Genomic DNA, 17,137 nt, shown 5'->3' with positions numbered 1-17,137 from the left:
TGACTAAATGGCACCTGCCTTTTCATATTTCTGCTCCTTTATTTTGCTGACTGAAGCTGGTTTCCCCTATGTGTCGGTCTAATTTCCAGCACACCATGTAAACATTACTTCTCTGTCTCTTCCATAACCTTCAATACCTCTCTCAGCTCCCCTCCAAGCCTTCGGTATTGCAGTGAATACATATCCAAGGGCCTAAGTCTATCCTTGTATTCAAGTCGTACTTCCCATTTTCCATCGTAGTTACTTTTCGTCGCTGCATTCGCTGTCGCTGTAGTCGTTGTATAATTTACAGCCTATCTATAGATTTTTAGAAGCATGGGTACCAAGCCTGTACACAATACTTAAGGTGTGGTCCGACGTAACCAAAGTGCAACTTCTTGACTGGGATCTGGGATGCCTTGCTCCTAGCAGCCCCACATTGGTTGTCGCTCTTTAAATCCGCAGAAATAATACCCCGGAGATCTTTTCTTCTTCATTCTGGTCTAGCTCCCGGCCTCCCATTTTATAGCTAATGCCCTCATTGTCAAAACTATCCAAAATGCGTCACCTTTCACTTATCGTAATTGAAGGACATAAAAGTCGAATTTGGTTTACGCGGTCGGTCTTTTAGACACCCCACAAATTCAGTATCGTCAGCAAATGTTTGTAACTTGCTCCTTAATCCTATCTCAACATTATCCACACAAATAGTAAAGATCAAAGGGCCCAACACCGACCCCTTGGAACCACAGTCTCTTCTAGCTCCCACTGAGATGATCTGTCACAGAGCACTTTTCCTTGTTCCCTGACTAGCAACTAAGCCCTTACCCAGCCGAGATTTTCGTTACGTAATTTTAACTGATGCAGCCGACGTTGGTATGGTCACTAATCGAACGGCTCACTAAAATCTAGACAGACAACATCTTAACTATTTCCTTTATCTATCTGACTAGTAGCCTCCTCCACGAACTCTACCAGATTTGCCAAACAGGACCTGGCAGAAAGAAAACCATGCTGACTCTTTTGCTGCTGAACCATGCTGACATGCCGAAAACCATCTTTTGGCTGCCCTGATTTCCTGATTAGTTTTCTTGGCGCGATTCTATACACCGTGTTGTTGCTTTTTGTATCTTGCACTTTTTATCTATCTATGTATCTATCTTCACCGCTTTCAAATCGCGCACTGTCTGTGTCGACCATGGGGCTTCCTCGTACTATTTCTCGCATTTTCCAGAAGGAAAGGAGCTTTTTCTCCTTTTTTAAATGTTTTTGAACACTTTCCACATCTGGTGTGCAGTGAGACCAGTTGGAATATCTTCCCATTGGGAGCTGGCTGTGCGTTCTTCAGGTAAACCCCAAGGAACGTTTAGAATAAGAGTATGATTGGCTTTACCTGAATAACTTAGACGCAAAGAAAACTTTATAATATTAAAGTCATTATTTCCCATCGTCTCATCTGTTGTCAAAGCATCTACCAACCCGTTATCGTTTGTCATAAAAGATCCAAAACTTCTCTCCCCTATTGGGCTCGCACACCACCTGTTGAAGATTTTCCTCGAAACAAGCAAAGATATTATTGTGAATTTTTGATGACTGGCAAAAATCTACGCTCTAGCCTGTGATATTAAAATCTCCCAGAACCACACATTTTCCACTCACATCTCGGCTACTGACAGCTATTCGGAGGCCTAAAAAAGTTACAACACCTAATGTACTGCCCTTTGACGCCATCATATCTATCTCGAGGGATTCTACACTATAGCTATTCTTCATACTGTCTACAATTCCACATTGTTTGTTCTGCCTCACATTTACTAGCATTCACTTTTTTCTGGTCTTCTATGAAAAGTAAGCATATCGTAACCAGATGCTTAAAATTCGTATAAACCATCCCTAAAAAGCTGCTGAATGATCCGAGATTCAGTGATATCTACCGGGTCTAATTTTTCTCCAAGCACATGAGCATGGAGCTCACCAAGCCGGTTTCTGATACTTCTTGCATTTGCATGGAAATACCTAAGTCTTTCTACACTTTTTTGGCTCACTGCTAAGCAATTTTGAAGTTTTATCACCTAGGTGTTCTATGCTCACCCTCCCGTCCCCAAAAGCCAGTTTCCCTGAAGAAACATTCATATACTCTTCTCAGAGAAATGGAGCTCATGCTTCTGATACGGGTCTCTATAATTGAAGAAGTCTGTCCCACTCGTCTACAAATGTGAGGCCTAGTTTGTCCCAAAGTTTCCCATTCTGGCGTTGTCGGGCAGCACCCTGGAGCTCCACTCAGGACGTGCTCCGGCGATCTTAGGCAGAATTCCTGTTACTATCTTCCTACCATAGGTTCGCCATACTAATTCGGGCCCAAGTTCTGAGAAATCAGCCTGTATCTAGCCTTAGCCTTTTGGCTCAGGAGGCTATGCTTCCCTTAGCCGCATCCTCGTCTACGTACCAGAATATCCTTGAACATTGTTCTGCATGTTGCCTGCCATTCTAAATAGCATTGGAGTTCAGGTATTTAGCTTTGGTTAGGTCAAGTGACATGGTTTTAGAAAATTAGTTCTCAATGCTTTTATGCTTTAAAATAATAAACCATAGTTTTCAAATTATGTTATCTATCTCCTTAATTCACAATTTCAAATATTTTTTTCGGACTTGAAAGATATCAAATGTATCACTCAAGGGCATGCTCTAAAGTGGGTTCCGGCTTCTGCTCTGGTCAGCCACTGCCGGAACACTGGCTGGAAGATACTCCACTACAACCAAAGACGCAGGAACCAGTTTGGGAGAGGGAGCAGTGCAGGAACCCCCCCCCCCCAACTTGAAAGCTGGGGGAGGCGCCTTCATGCCCATCTCCTTATCCAACTTGGAGTGCCTGTGGAGGGCCCATTCTGGTATGTTAAGGACCGATTCTGAACTACAAAGGGATTATGTATGCATGTCAAAGCTCATTCTGACCTGTCAATAGTCATTTCAGCCCAATTAGGACCCATTCTGACCAAAGCAGGCACTTCTGAACCAGCAAAGGGCCCCTTATTGTGTGAAGAATGCCCATCATTAACTGTGGATACCCATTCCGTCCTGTAGAGGCTCATTCTCATCCACACATGGTCCAATTTTGGCTGAATGACCCATTCTGGCCCGTAGAGGGTCTATTTTGACTTGTAGAGGGCCCATTCTGACTTGCAGAGGCCCCATTCGGGCATATAGAGGTCATACTGTCGGCTTTGGAGGGCCCATACTAACCTGTAAAACGGATCATCCAAGCCTGACGAGGGCCCATTCTGGCCTGTGTAGCTAGCCCATTTTGGCCAAACAGCTGCCCATTCTGAGCCGCACGTTCCTATTCTGGCCTGTAGTTGGCCTATTCTCACCTGTACAGGGCTCATTATTGACTGCGCAGGGCCTATTTTGTACCGCAGAGGGCCTATTCTGACCGTATGGCATAGGTGTAAAAGCAGCGGCGGGGGGGGGGGGGGGGTTCGGGGAGGCCATGGGCCAAACTTTTTGAGGTGTGAGAGGGGTAGCAATGTTAACTTCCCCTAATTTTCAGATTTTATTTGCCGTTAGTTTACTTTTGTACTTCCTCCAACAAGCATGTCGATTTGCCTTGTTCACCAGCCATCTTCCTGAAACCGCTCTGTACACGACGGCCTTATGTGGTAAATGGCAGCATCTTATCCTATCATGTACGACGAACAAAGATATTTAGATACAAATTCGAGGTTCCTTTACTTCCAAGACTCACCCATGGCTTTGTGCATAGCTTTGTTTTTCTGCACGGTTGCTAACAGCTCCCTAAGCATGTTATATAATAAGGCAGCAGTTCCCATCTTGAACTCCATGTTTATGGACTTCAGGATGGTGTGGTATACCCCTCTGAGGGCCCCCGATCGGACAGGGTACCCCGCTCCGCGTGTCACCAGAGTGGCAATCGGGACACATCCCTCGCTGTGACGGAATGACCGTTCAGCCCTGGACCTCCGATGATAATGCGCTCCCAGCGTTGACCCCATTTCCATCCACTGTTGAATTCAGTGGATAGAAGTAAGGTCGAAAATGAACAAGGCCAACCCATGTTGGCCTGAAATGCTCATTATTTTGCAGAATCGACTAGTGAAACAAGTAATATGAGACAGCTTAAGACCATACACACTCCCAATGTCAGGAGCAAGAACAGCGATGGGCGGAGTTGCAGTTTTTGTAAAGCCGAGCGGCGTTGGCCGCTGCAGGTAACGGCAGGTGGCGGGTGCTGTGCGCACAGGGATGGCTCGTGGAATAATGCTTAAGGAAGTCTCTCAAAATAAATTCAAGCCATTCAAAGATTGGACTGGAGCGTACTTTCAGAAAAAGTGAAGGATTTCCTCTGGCTTAATTAAATACTAAAGCAACACGAAAAATAGAGATCCCACCATTAATATTTCAGTTCCCCTGCAGATTCCAGCGCCACTTCGCGGCGCTGTAAAGGCTAATCCGTCCTAATTGTCAGTCTAAAAATCGCGCAGGTGAAACATACGGACAAGATTTCTTGTATTTGCCTGAACTTCTTCTAGTGTACGCATTAATACCTTAACGCGTTCAAAGGTGGTTCTTTCGCATGCGTTGTCTTTTTCGCTTCCCGCTGGCCACCGTCCAGCGCCAGCCGCGGGCCGACGCCGCCAGGCCGATGGAGACTGTGACGCTGGGCGTCCTGGTCACTGTTGTTGGCGTCGTCGTGGTCGTTGGTCACACAATTTTTATCAGCAATCGATTTTGACTAAATGTTGAAAATTTCAAGACGAACATGGTTTAGCCCTGTCACCATAACCCATTTCGATCTATAATCAACGTTCAAGGGGTGCTCGATATTTCTGAAGACCCCCCCCCCCAAATCTGGCAAAGTTTCCGAGTTCCATCGGCTTAGAAGGGGTCCTCTGAACCATTGTAAAATAAAGATGGTCGGTGATTTATTCCATGCAGTTGTCCAACGCCTAATCGCTCTAGTTGATTAACTTCAAGACACAAATAGATTTGATATCACGGTAGCTTCTGGTTTATGTTTATGTCCCGGTTACAAGGTAAACTTAACGATAAAAGAAAGAAAACCATTCATTTTATTAACAAGTTAGCTGCATGCCGTTTTTGTGTGTGTGGGGGGGGGTCTTCGCCATCAGGGAGCTTTTGTCAACCCTGTGCCCCCCCCCCCCGTTGGAAAGGCTCGCTAGCAAGTGAGCTATATCCGTCGTTTTAGGGTGAGGGTAACATCAGGTGGGTCTTTGTCAACCCTGTGCGTCCCCCCTTGGCAAGGCTCTGGTTACGCCCTGTCTACATACAAAGGCAGATTAAGTTGGCTATCTTAAATGAGGGGCAAGTGAATGCCCGCTGGACCAATTCATGCCTAAAGCAGGTAGCTTCCTGAAAGTTTATTTTGCTACGGTGTGGTGCTAGGAAATATTTTCGAAAATAGATGGTGCAAAATGTGTCCAATATGTGCTTTACATACCAATAACTAGTGATGTTGGTCCACAAACATGCAGTCAAGCAGCCGTACGATCAGACTGTAGTCAGTCACGTGAGTGACAGCCAGGCCAGGGTAGAGGCCGCCGACGGCGGACAGAGTAGGGCTCAGATAAGGAACAACCGACAGAAGGGCCGTAATTCTATCATTTCGTTTATTACAGGGGAGACTCGGGTTTTCTGTTTCTTCACATAGTTTTTGGTAATGAGTATTTGAAGCTTCCGAATTTGTTTCCGTCTAAGATTCTGCGACAGATCTTATCTCTTAAAAAGCAGCCGGCGGAACCTAGGCGCATATAAACTCTGACGCGCTATGAGTCATCGACACGCATTCAAAATTCTGACCATCCTGTGTTTAGGTCGTATATGAGCATTTATCCTTCTGCTGGCAAAGACTCCCAATGACCAAAAATGCCCATCTGCTCGTAGAATTTCGCGTTCCCAGGAAAACAATGTCGAAATGGACGAGCAATCTAAGGGAGCTGGATGGTCCCACTTGCCAAATGGCATAAATAAGTCGAAAAGGCAAGATTGTGCATCAGTGAGGAACTGTCTGTAAATGTATATCTAGCATAGCAGCCATGACATTTGATTATTTCCAATATATGTCATGTGAATTTAGAGGGTACCGTACTTCATCTCTAATTCCCCCCCCCCCCCCCACTCTCCGGTCGCCGGACTTGCTACCCAGTACAGGTTCTTTAACCACACACTGAGCCTACCACCCCTCTCATTTTTTGGATACGTTTCTACGCCTGTGCCCTAAGGGACCATTCTAACCTGCAGAGGGCTCATTATTGACTGCAAAGGGCCCATTACGGCTTGTAGAGGCCCACATTCTTACCCTATGGGCCTATTTCGGCACCCTGGAGTTTGCCTCCCTCCCCAATTAACTCCGACACAGTTTTCGCGCCCCTGAATCCAAGTCATAAGACCTTAGAATGCTTACAGGTTAAACCGAACCAGTAAATGTGCATGCCTACACATTTCTGCACAGTCATGGAATATTCACCAAATCTTTTCATGCCGAAATAAATTATAAGGGTCCTAATTTTTTAACTTTGATCTCAGACTGACCTGAGCCAGCACAGTGATTTGCTTGGAGCTTCAAAATTGTATTCACGGCATAAAACGGATACATAAAATGGCATTGCACATTAATTGTCGCTATGCCAGCCGCTTTTTGCTATGCCCCGGAAACAGTAAGGGAGACGGACTTCTATAAACCTTGCAAAGTCCGGCTCAAACCCTGTCTTCATTTCGAATCGAAAAGCTATCACTCCAAATTTGTCGGAAATATCATTTGTCAAACATATATTAATACTGCGTTAAAGTGCCAAAATTGTCCCCTGAATTGTAACTCTGGGACGGTCATGGGTAAATAAAATATTATAATGACTTATCATACAGGACACTATACAAAATGCACACAGTGCACAATAAAACAGGTGGGAAAATGTTCAGGGCCTTTTCATTTTGCGTTCTAAAGTTAGCGTAAAACACGACGGTGAAGTGGTCATGACACGTGATGGGACTGACGACAGCGTACGAAAATAGTAGCGGTACCTGGGCAATCACTGATATTGCACTGTCGTAGGTATACTAGAATTCAAGATCACTTTGCACCTTTCCCTTCAAAAATGTCCTTTATTCATAGGCGGCGGGCACATGATGGTCTAATCACATCCTCATCCGACTTTAACGTCTAGACACGTAAGACAACGGCATTGAATATACTCGGCCAGACGTAGGGAAAATCCTCTAGTGGTCTTTTGGAGCCCTCACAGTGTCGCTTAGTATTTGTAGCGATGTAATCCTACCGATGTGAGGAAGCTTCATATTGTAAAAGCTGGGAATAGGGGCCCATGAGTGAAAATCCGTGCGAAGATGGTATCTTCTCCAGCAAGAAGGCTGTTAGGATAGGGGGGACTGTTCCCCCATTTCCGACGACAGATGGGAACGCATCCCACGTCCTTTCCCTGCCGGTGGCGCCGCCCATACTCGAAGTCATTAAACCAAAGAGAGTATCATACGTGTATTGTGCCGATCACTTATCACATCAGACCATACGATTTTGTCAGTAATATCAGTTTTGTCGAAATTCTCCTAAATAACTCGACAATTGTATTTGAAGTAGCTGTTCCTGCGGGAGAAATCTCATATAATTCCCTGATTACCGCCATGAAAGTAGTACACTTAATTTGCCTTGCTCTTCCAATATATGTTCCGTGATGTTTGCAACATGCTGACACGTCAAAATGTTTGTGTAATAAATGGCACGAAAGCTTGTATAACTCTGCTCAGACAAAGTTATGTGCGGACCTGAAGAACACCGCGAATTCAACGAAACACTATACTATGGCTTTGATTTCTCACCTACGGCGTTTACTACAGTTTTTTTCGAGGCGCACCTAGCTTTAGTGTATGGTAATATCAAATGATACATGTGAGCACTGTTTCAAACTTGAACCGGTGCGCTTCTCGGTGACAGACCCTTGCCCGCTGGGTCAATCACAAACATTCCTTGATTCGCACTGGAAGAGGTGCCCACGGTGGTTGTCACGACAACGGTGGTTGCGACTGCAGGGAAGAAGCGTAGTGCGGCTACAAAGCGTCGGCAGCGTAATTTGGACTCGAAAATGATTGAAATTGGAATCCTCATTGTGCCTTGATGGTGCTTTTGTGGCACTCCTCAGTGCTAATATGGGACGTAACTAGTCCTGAGATTTTACTAGAGTATGTTTTTGAAATACGCTCCAAAGGTGGGACATTCCCTTGAACCAATATGCCATCTGTTGGAACGCGTATATCATATTGCAATGCATAAGGCTTGTTTCTGTTCGAGCCGACCTGCTACCTTTGAAATATTTTCATCTCGAGTGGTTGTTCTCAGATTGCATAATCACAAACCATGCAGGTGAAGGTAAGGCGTTTACTGATCATGAGTGTATTCGAAAAATGCGGCGGCTTGTGTTATTTTTGAACCTGGACGTGAAATCTAGATACATCTCAGGATTATTTGAGCATTTTCGATTGCTATTGGATCACACCTAGAGGTGTAACTTAATATAATTTCGGAGTCCGAGCCCTCCCCGTCCACCAATGCTGACTAGAGGCCAGGGCGGCAATAACAAAATAACATAAGTTTTTTAATTCTTGAACTTGTCCTGTGTAGTTGTATCTTTGAAATGTGCCAAAAAGCTATGGCGTGTTTGCATGTGAAGTGTGTTTTCTATTATCGGTGATTTATTTCACATCTGGGATGCAAAATCCAGGAGTGTAATTTTTCTATGTATGCTTGGGGTGGCTGAGCAGCTGAAAATGGCTTACCTTTTTTGAGGGCTGGAGCTGGAGCCTGCCTTTTAAAGGGACTGTTTCGCAGTTGAAGGTGCTGAAGCTAGCACCAGATATGAAACCAGCTCACTTATAACTCGTGGTGTGTTTGTATGCGGAAAACAACGCTCTTGACAACACTGCCTCTCTGTCCATTAAACACCATTATTAAGCTATTGCAGCCTTAGCCATTATTAAGCTACCCAGCGGTTGCACCATTATTAAGCTATTGCAGCCTACTGTTGAAGCTACAGCATTTCTTGGGTTATCTGTTGATGAAATGGCATGCATTGCTTAGCTGGAGAACATTATGATGAAATTTACCACCCCTTTTCTTTCTTTTTGTGCAAAGAAATAACTTCTTTTTCCATTTGTATTTGTTACCAACAACGACCAGTTAATGCAACAAATTTGTGGTTAGGAAAACTGAAGTTGGAGAATGTGTATGTAGAATACTCGCAAATATCCGCGAGGTAGCTAGCAATTCCCGCTTAAAGCCCGGCCAAAATTTGCTAATTTAATATGTGAATAAGCTATGTAACCTGTTTGTGGATCACATAATATTGAAACCACTGCATTTTATTGATTCTAGGTGTTGTAAGGTACAGTATCAATTTGGCATTTCGACCACCAGTTATTACCTTTCAATTACATTAACCTCCAACCCACCAAACCGATTTGAGTTCGGCAAATTTTTAAAATCCAGCTAGGCCCTAATCCTTGCGTCGGTGGAAATCTGATCCGATTCAATCCAATCTATAGAAAAATTTGTCATCTGCGGATTCATCCAAACCTCATGCTTCATCATCGCATGCATGTCAGTGACCCGCCCAGCGAGCAGTGTGGAAGGATAGCCGAAATAAGGAAGTTCTGGTCTCTTCTAGTGTTGACTTCTTGAGTTATGTGAATTACAATCTTTCAACCGGCATTAAAACCTAGCTTTTGGGATGATTTTAGTGTCATTTTAAGCCCCCACCAATTGGCGTTGTTGCTCCATTTTGCACCAAACAAAGGCAGCGATAAAGCTTTTTTGCTGTACAGCAAGCTGGTTAAAAGATTTTGCAATAGCGACGCACCAGCTACATAATGTGTTCAAACTCCTAAATGATTTCACTGCAGTCCAAGGAATTTCGTTGTTTGCCATTGGAATTTCGCTCTTTTTTATTTTATGACTGTACTTTCTAAACTTTGCTTACACAGCCACGAAATTGGCTCTACGCCGAAAGTCTGCGTGATGTTGTGCTTACTGATAGCAGCTGATGGTCTTACCGCTCGAAGGGATAGCCAACGAAAGACTGAGTTGCAGGATACGTCCCAGTACACATGTGCTCCCGCGTTGTTTACGCATTGCGCATCGACGACTCGGTCCTTGGAAAATATGAGGCAAGATTTGTGATGAAAATAATTACCGAAACAAATTCAATGGGGAATAGTGTATTCATAAAGCATTATGTAAACAGACGGAAGCGCGATTCGAAATTTGCTATAATTAAACCGCAAAATGTGGTCTACAACTTTGTTAGAGCTACACGATACGGCACATATTACGCTTTTGCAGCAAAACAGAAATTAACGGATACAGAACATTGCGACCGGTACGATATGCCCCCTGATTTCCAAGCCATATCTTTTGTCAATCCGAAAGCTCGGTGTTGCCGGTGTTGAAATATATTTACGTATTTTTACTTATAGGACATTAAACGTGCCTGCATCACATTGTGCTTCCAAAACGCATGATCAATAACGTAAAATGTCTTGACTCCTCTATTCTGCAGTTTAAAACGCCACAATCGGCTATCACGGCCTTCGCTCCTCGCACCTACGTGCAACGCAGCACTCGCCTGCCGCAACGGGTCAGCCATGCTTAAAGTGGCTCATTACACCACCACACAGCAGCACAGGCTCGCCGCACTACCACCCAGTGTTCGACCAACAAAGCACACCCACGCGGGCAACACTGAGGGCCGGTCACGGCCCGTCAGCGCCGTGGACGCGGCGCAGTCGCCTGCTCTTCGGCGTCGGTGAATGATGCGGCAGTCGGCGCACGTAGCACCATGATTGCTCCGACTCGGCGTGACGTCATCGAGAGATCATCACGATTGGTCGAGGTGATGAACAGCACAGACTGCTGATTGGTTCGCTGTGGGGTCGCCTACTCAGCTCCACCCTTTTTCCTTTTATGGGCCTGAGCCGAGAATGGTTCCGTGACTACGGGGAGCTCTGCCATCTGTATGGAAATGCATGAACTAAGGACAACTATCTACTTCCGGGACTACCACGAACTAACGACATACCAGGACGCGCAACGTCTTCGCACGTATCACGTGCGCTAGTTGTCAGCGTGCAGCCCAGATATTCTTGTGGGAAAGGAGCAGGGTGGTGAGCACGGTGTAACGCATCACGCTGATCTGTAACTTGTCAGAAGCCATCTATGGTGAAAAATGGGCCCTGACGGCCCAAAAATGGAGTCCGCCCCCCCCCCCCCCCTCCTGGCTGGGCTCTTGGCTAGTCGGACGTCAGCATGCTAAGGCGTCTCAGTTGAGCGGGATAGTGCAGGATGCTAGAGAAAGCGCAGATATTTTTTGTCGTGTATTGGCGGAGATCAATATCATACATATAAAATCTTATGTTTTGGATTGAGCATGATCGGTGTGGATGATGAATATGATGAACTCTTCTCAAAAGAATAAAGACTGATATTTACTACATCGTTTTTGCTTTCCTCATATATTTTTTTTACCATAGCTGAGATCGGACTGTATACCGAAACATTTTCAGTCCTGCCTTTTGGGGAGTCCGATACCAGAGTAAAAATGGAACAGGACGCTACGCGAAAAAGCCATCAAATGATGGCGGAACAGAAAAGCTCAGGACAAGTTGTCTTCTATCGAAAAGAACGGATGATTCTTTTGGAAGACTTCCATATTTTACAGATTGAGTCCAAATATACCAAGCTTTCAGCTACAGGTATTACAGATTCGGAAAAAACTGCCAGGTCTTTGAAATACGGCGCCAAAGAGGACATCTGCCGATCACAAAGGCTTCAAATCAGTAGTGTGTTTGGTGCATTTTGGCCGCTGCGGGGGATTAATTACCAAAAAGTGCGAACACACCTAAGGTAAGGAAAGTTTATCACATTCATCCAGCGGCGAAAGGTGCAAGCTCTTGTACGCGCTCAGGTGCTTAAGTGGTTAGTTTGACCCTTTCCTGCTAGGATTTTTTAAAGCAAATTCCGAGCGGTACAGCATAGCGTCACCGGCTTTTGCAAGGCTGCACTTTTGAGGACAGCTTTCAAGCTAACACAACAACAGAGTCCAAGAAGAAATCAGCTGGCTAGGGTATGGTGTCGTACATGACAAGACAACTGAAATTTGGGTTCCAACTAACTGACTGGCCTTGGTACAGGTACGAGTGTCAGATGAACGTCAAACCAAACAGGTTTTTTTACCGGAAAACATCCTTATGCGCAGTTTGTGTAGCCCATTTCCAAGTTTTTGATTACAAAGACGTTAGCTTACGTTGATTTTATAAACTACGTTGGTGGGAATTTTTTGGGAGCTGTTCACACATGCCGTTTTTAAGCACGTGTTTCTTGCATAGCCTCAAACATAGAACTCTCCATACCTGACGATTCATACCATCTCCGTCGTGTAAACGCATCTGCTCAGGCTAAAAAACGCACAGACGGCATGCTTTTTATGAGTGCGTCATACTGCTTTTGAATGCGTCATACTTTCAACAACAGATACCACTACACGCAGGATCTCCTTTTTCCCACCTCGCGTCTGGTAACGCTGGACTTCCTTTTGGTGTAGAGAATTGGAGAATTTGGAGAGGAATGGAGAAAAGCAGAATTATGAAAAAATGGAGAAATATGTTGCAATGTTTTAGACTAGACTTATTGTTGTCATCTTTGTAGGCAATAGTCCGTGGTTTTCTATTGTAAGTTCTTGTCTGTTTACTTACGTGTATACCAAAGATGATTAAGAGGACATTTTGACCTTAGGTATGATTTACATCGCGAACAACTTGTCGCCGTAGATCCCAGCCTGGGCGCCATCAGGTAAGTATGCATTGCATGGCGTCTTGTTCTCACGATTTCATCTGCTTTTATTTTTGCCAGCCGTCTGAAACACTAAAGGGCCTGCGTGAACTGTAATTACGCTGAATTGACGAAGTTCAGAACAGGTCAGCTGTCCAACATGACCTTTTGAGTAGCCTGTCGTCTAGTGCAATTATAGACGATGATATGTGCTTCCAATACAAAAACCATGTGATTGAATTTTCTTCATCTTGAGCATTTCAACCTAAGATAATGTCACTCACCTGAGATGACATTGCAAAAGGTTGGTGTCATTTTGCCTGACTTTTTATTAAAGACTTTCTAGGTTGAAGTTGCTCTCGTTCGAAAAACTGAGGGCACTTCCGATCCTTTTTCCGATTTCGATTTTGATCTTGTTGGATTTTATTTGATTCGAAGATTACAATCTAGACATGCGCAAGTTTAACACAAGCTAGATAACACGGAGCCCTACTTACCCGGTAGATTTGCCGTTTCTGCTTAGCTTGATTTTTATATCTGTGGGGGCCGTCTCCATCCCTCTCCTCCCACGCAAGGTGGGTGGATCATGGGATCATGGCTTCCTTTTTCTCCCTTCCCTTTTTCGTGTTCATGAAAAGCGCTTCGCACTTCGCCCTCGGAGCAAGTTCAGTTCCTGTGAGCCGGCCAGTTGGTTGATTCGGCATGAACGAAACTAACAATGGCTCTTGCTATTGCTATAAAATGACTAATCAACAGGTTCCACATAACTATGGGAGTAAAATCACACTTAAAAGGGACTTTGACTTGTCAACGGTTTCCTAAATTCATAACGACAGTAAGGGACATCAGTCTGCATCAAATGGTACCAACAATTTTTTTTTAAAAAATTCGTTTCCGATGACATGCTATTTCCAGTACTCCGAACCTTGGCTGGAGGTCAGAGTGATATCAGTGCAAGGGGAACGAGTATGGGGTTGAAAAAAATCAGATCACTCAAGGTCAGCCAAGGGGAGTTGACGAATATGAATTGCAATGGTCAACTCAGCCATGCGTCCCATCCAAGTACACATAAACATCTCAAATCGAGGCTAACGGAAATACACTACGGAAGTTTTTGAGACATTGGGAACATGTGTTGTTAGTTGGCTTTTACAAGATGTATTGTTAGGTGACTTTTACAAGAACAAGATGTGTTGTTAGGTGGCTTTTACGTACTTGGCCGCTCATGAACAAAGAGGAAATTATTGTTAAAACCCCTATCCCTGAATGAACCAATGACGGAACAGACATGGTCATGCTCGAGTGCCTCGATGGCAGTTCTGATTTCTGGTGTTTAGCTGCGATTACAATCCCCCACAACAGTCACCTAGAACGGGTTTTGATGTTCACCCGCATCTTGTGCAGTGCAAATCGCTGCATAATCCGTTTTTAGTCCGTTAAACCGCAGCGCCGCCACTCCGCTGCACGTTACAGTTTTGCCCACAGATGTCGCTAGTTGGGACTTCACTTGTTCAGCTATGATCTGTGAAGGAATGAAGACACGCCCAAGCAAAAATGCAAAGGAGCGTTCATGCACAAATGCATTGCGCATGGATGGAGCCTAGATTCGGTCTCTTCCCCTGGTTGGGACTTTTTCTAACGATGGGAGGACGGGGAGCTTTTTGGAGCCAGGAGGTTGCTCAACACAGCAGCCATAGGTTCCATATTAGACCCAATATAGATCGGACCTCCAAAGTTTCGTCTTCTCTCGTGTGTGCTGCTCTGTGGTATTCTGTTACATCGCTGCTTAGGTCCGAACATTTGAGCGCGGTCACCAGTTATGTTTTCAACGCGTCAGCGCCGTACTATGATCGTGGGCCCCAGGTAATGAAGCTGACGTGGGCCAGGGGGAGGGGGGGGGGGGGGGGGGCGAATCGAAGACCTGACATCTACCCCACATTTTTTCTCACCGGATTTAGCCCACTTTGTTTTGATTACACGCAATATATGTTTTAATCTTTGCATGATTCATGAGTCTTTAATTCAAGCATCATGGCAGTCATGCAGGGCTGGATCCAGGGAGCAGGCACTGCACGCACGCGTCTCTTCTAATCGGCACGTGAAGACGCCCCTTTAGAGGTCACTTTACGGCGCACACGGCGCTCTCTCCCATGACCGTCATGAGAGGCGGCACGCATTTGGGTTGTGGGGGCGGGGTCGGGTTTAGCCTTAAAGGACTTACGTCATCCACATATCCCAGAGCTTTTCACTTAAACATTACAAACCATTGCGTGTCCTATGCCACTAGGCATATGAAGTTTACTCCATTGTTTATCCGCTCAGCCGTTACGGCTGCGGCGAGAGCAACCATGACTTTTTGTTATGAGAGTGGTACGAGACGCCAGTATGCAGAAAGATAAAGAAAATAGCCTTCGTGTCCTGATCATCTCTTACCCACGTTTTGTAGTATTCCAGCCAACAGCAATGGGAAGGGGGCGAGCCAACATTTGGGGCCCAACTTAACACTGGGGGGCTAGGGCCCTCACAAAAGAATGCAAATCGACACCCGTGACGTGGGTGACGATGAGGGGAGACTGGAGTTATACCGGCAGGAGTAGATCATGCTGCAAACCATGTCGGCTGCGTTTACAGCCATCGCACAGTTTGACTCCATGCTCAGAGATTTCGCACCAGTATAAGCAAAATACCTGGTTCAAGACGAAATGTTTGGGCAATTTCTGTGTTGGGTCGACACTGCGTAGGTTGAAGGCTCAATACTAAACAAGTTGCGACACATTGTTAGGATTCATTTGAAATCCCTCTTTTGCATGGGATGTGCTCGTTACGCTGTGGGTAGCTCTTCCCTAACATGGTCTTTGAGATTGGCCTTTTGAAAACGGTCACATGGAGTGATATTCTCATCGGTGACGAAGTTTGGATGCACCGCGTTACGGCCGGTAACAAAACCCAAAGGTGTCAATACTTCACCTGTTGAAATTACACCCTTTCTTGAAAAGGGATGTTAGCACACATCTTTAACAGGTCCAGTCCACCGAACCCCAGGAGTGACATAACCCATGGAGGGACTGCAGCAACCCTTTGCTGGAATTCGCATGCATCTTTCGACCCTCTCAAAGGATAATATTAAAATTGCCGCTGGCTGAGTTATGAACGCTTCTGAACACCACAATGATTTTTTAGGACATAATCAGTCCACCAGCCCCGTCCCATTGCCCACCATCCCCACCCAGCCTACACACCACCTTGCCCCGCCAGCACACCCGCCTCGCCCCACCATACACCAGCCCGCCTCACCACACACCCGCCTCGCCCCACCATACACCAGCCCGCCTCACCACACGCCCGCCTCGCCCCACCATACACCAGCCCGCCTCACCACACACCCGCCTCGCCCCACCATACACCAGCCCTCCTCACCACACACCCGCCTCGCCCCACCATACACCAGCCCGCCTCACCACACACCCGCCTCGCCCCACCATGCACCAGCCCGCCTCACCACACACCCGCCTCGCCCCACCATACACCAGCCCGCCTCACCACACACCCGCCTCGCCCCACCATACACCAGCCCGCCTCACCACACACCCGCCTCGCCCCACCATACACCAGCCCTCCTCACCACACACCCGCCTCGCCCCACCATACACCAGCCCGCCTCACCACACACCCGCCTCGCCCCACCATGCACCAGCCCGCCTCGGCCGTGCATCAGAGGTCACCGGCTCATTTCCGCGGCCTGTGCCGGTGGGGCGGCCAGTGAGGGCCGCGCCCGCCGCACCGTAATACTCGTAATTATGCGCCCGTAAAAGCTGCATAAAACCGTTTGCCGTAAAAGTCACCGTGCAGCTCTGCAGATGATTGCGTGCGCCTGGACGGGGGGAGGGGAGGGGCTGTTCCGTCGTCGGAGAGTGGGGTGGGATAGGGTGGGGAGGGAAGTAGGGGGCTCATTCCGCCACAGGACTGGAGGTGGGGAGAGGTCACTACCCCAGGCAACTCGGTGAGTGGGTCGGGGGGGGGGGGGGCGGGGGCGCCGGCCAGACACCTTTCGAATGCGAGTGAGATACGATGGGATACGAGGGCACTGTCGACAATGCCGGCGCGGCAGTGAGCTCCGCTGCTTGTCGCCTCGTAACAAACAGGAGCTCTGGCTAGCACCCTCCGCAGACATGAAAAATACGTCAGCCAGCGTAGTGCCACGCCACCGCGCTGGCTGGTGCACCTCATCTGTCTCTGGATTTCGTTGAGAATGTTCGTGTAAGCGTAATTTAAAAGAGGAAAGTAGGAGACAGG

The sequence above is a fragment of the Pollicipes pollicipes genome, unplaced genomic scaffold, assembly GCF_011947565.3.
Source record: "Pollicipes pollicipes isolate AB1234 unplaced genomic scaffold, Ppol_2.1 Scaffold_4740;HRSCAF=5597_pilon_pilon_pilon, whole genome shotgun sequence".
Taxonomy (NCBI): domain Eukaryota; kingdom Metazoa; phylum Arthropoda; class Thecostraca; order Pollicipedomorpha; family Pollicipedidae; genus Pollicipes; species Pollicipes pollicipes.
Note: the sequence above shows the minus strand (reverse complement) of the source record.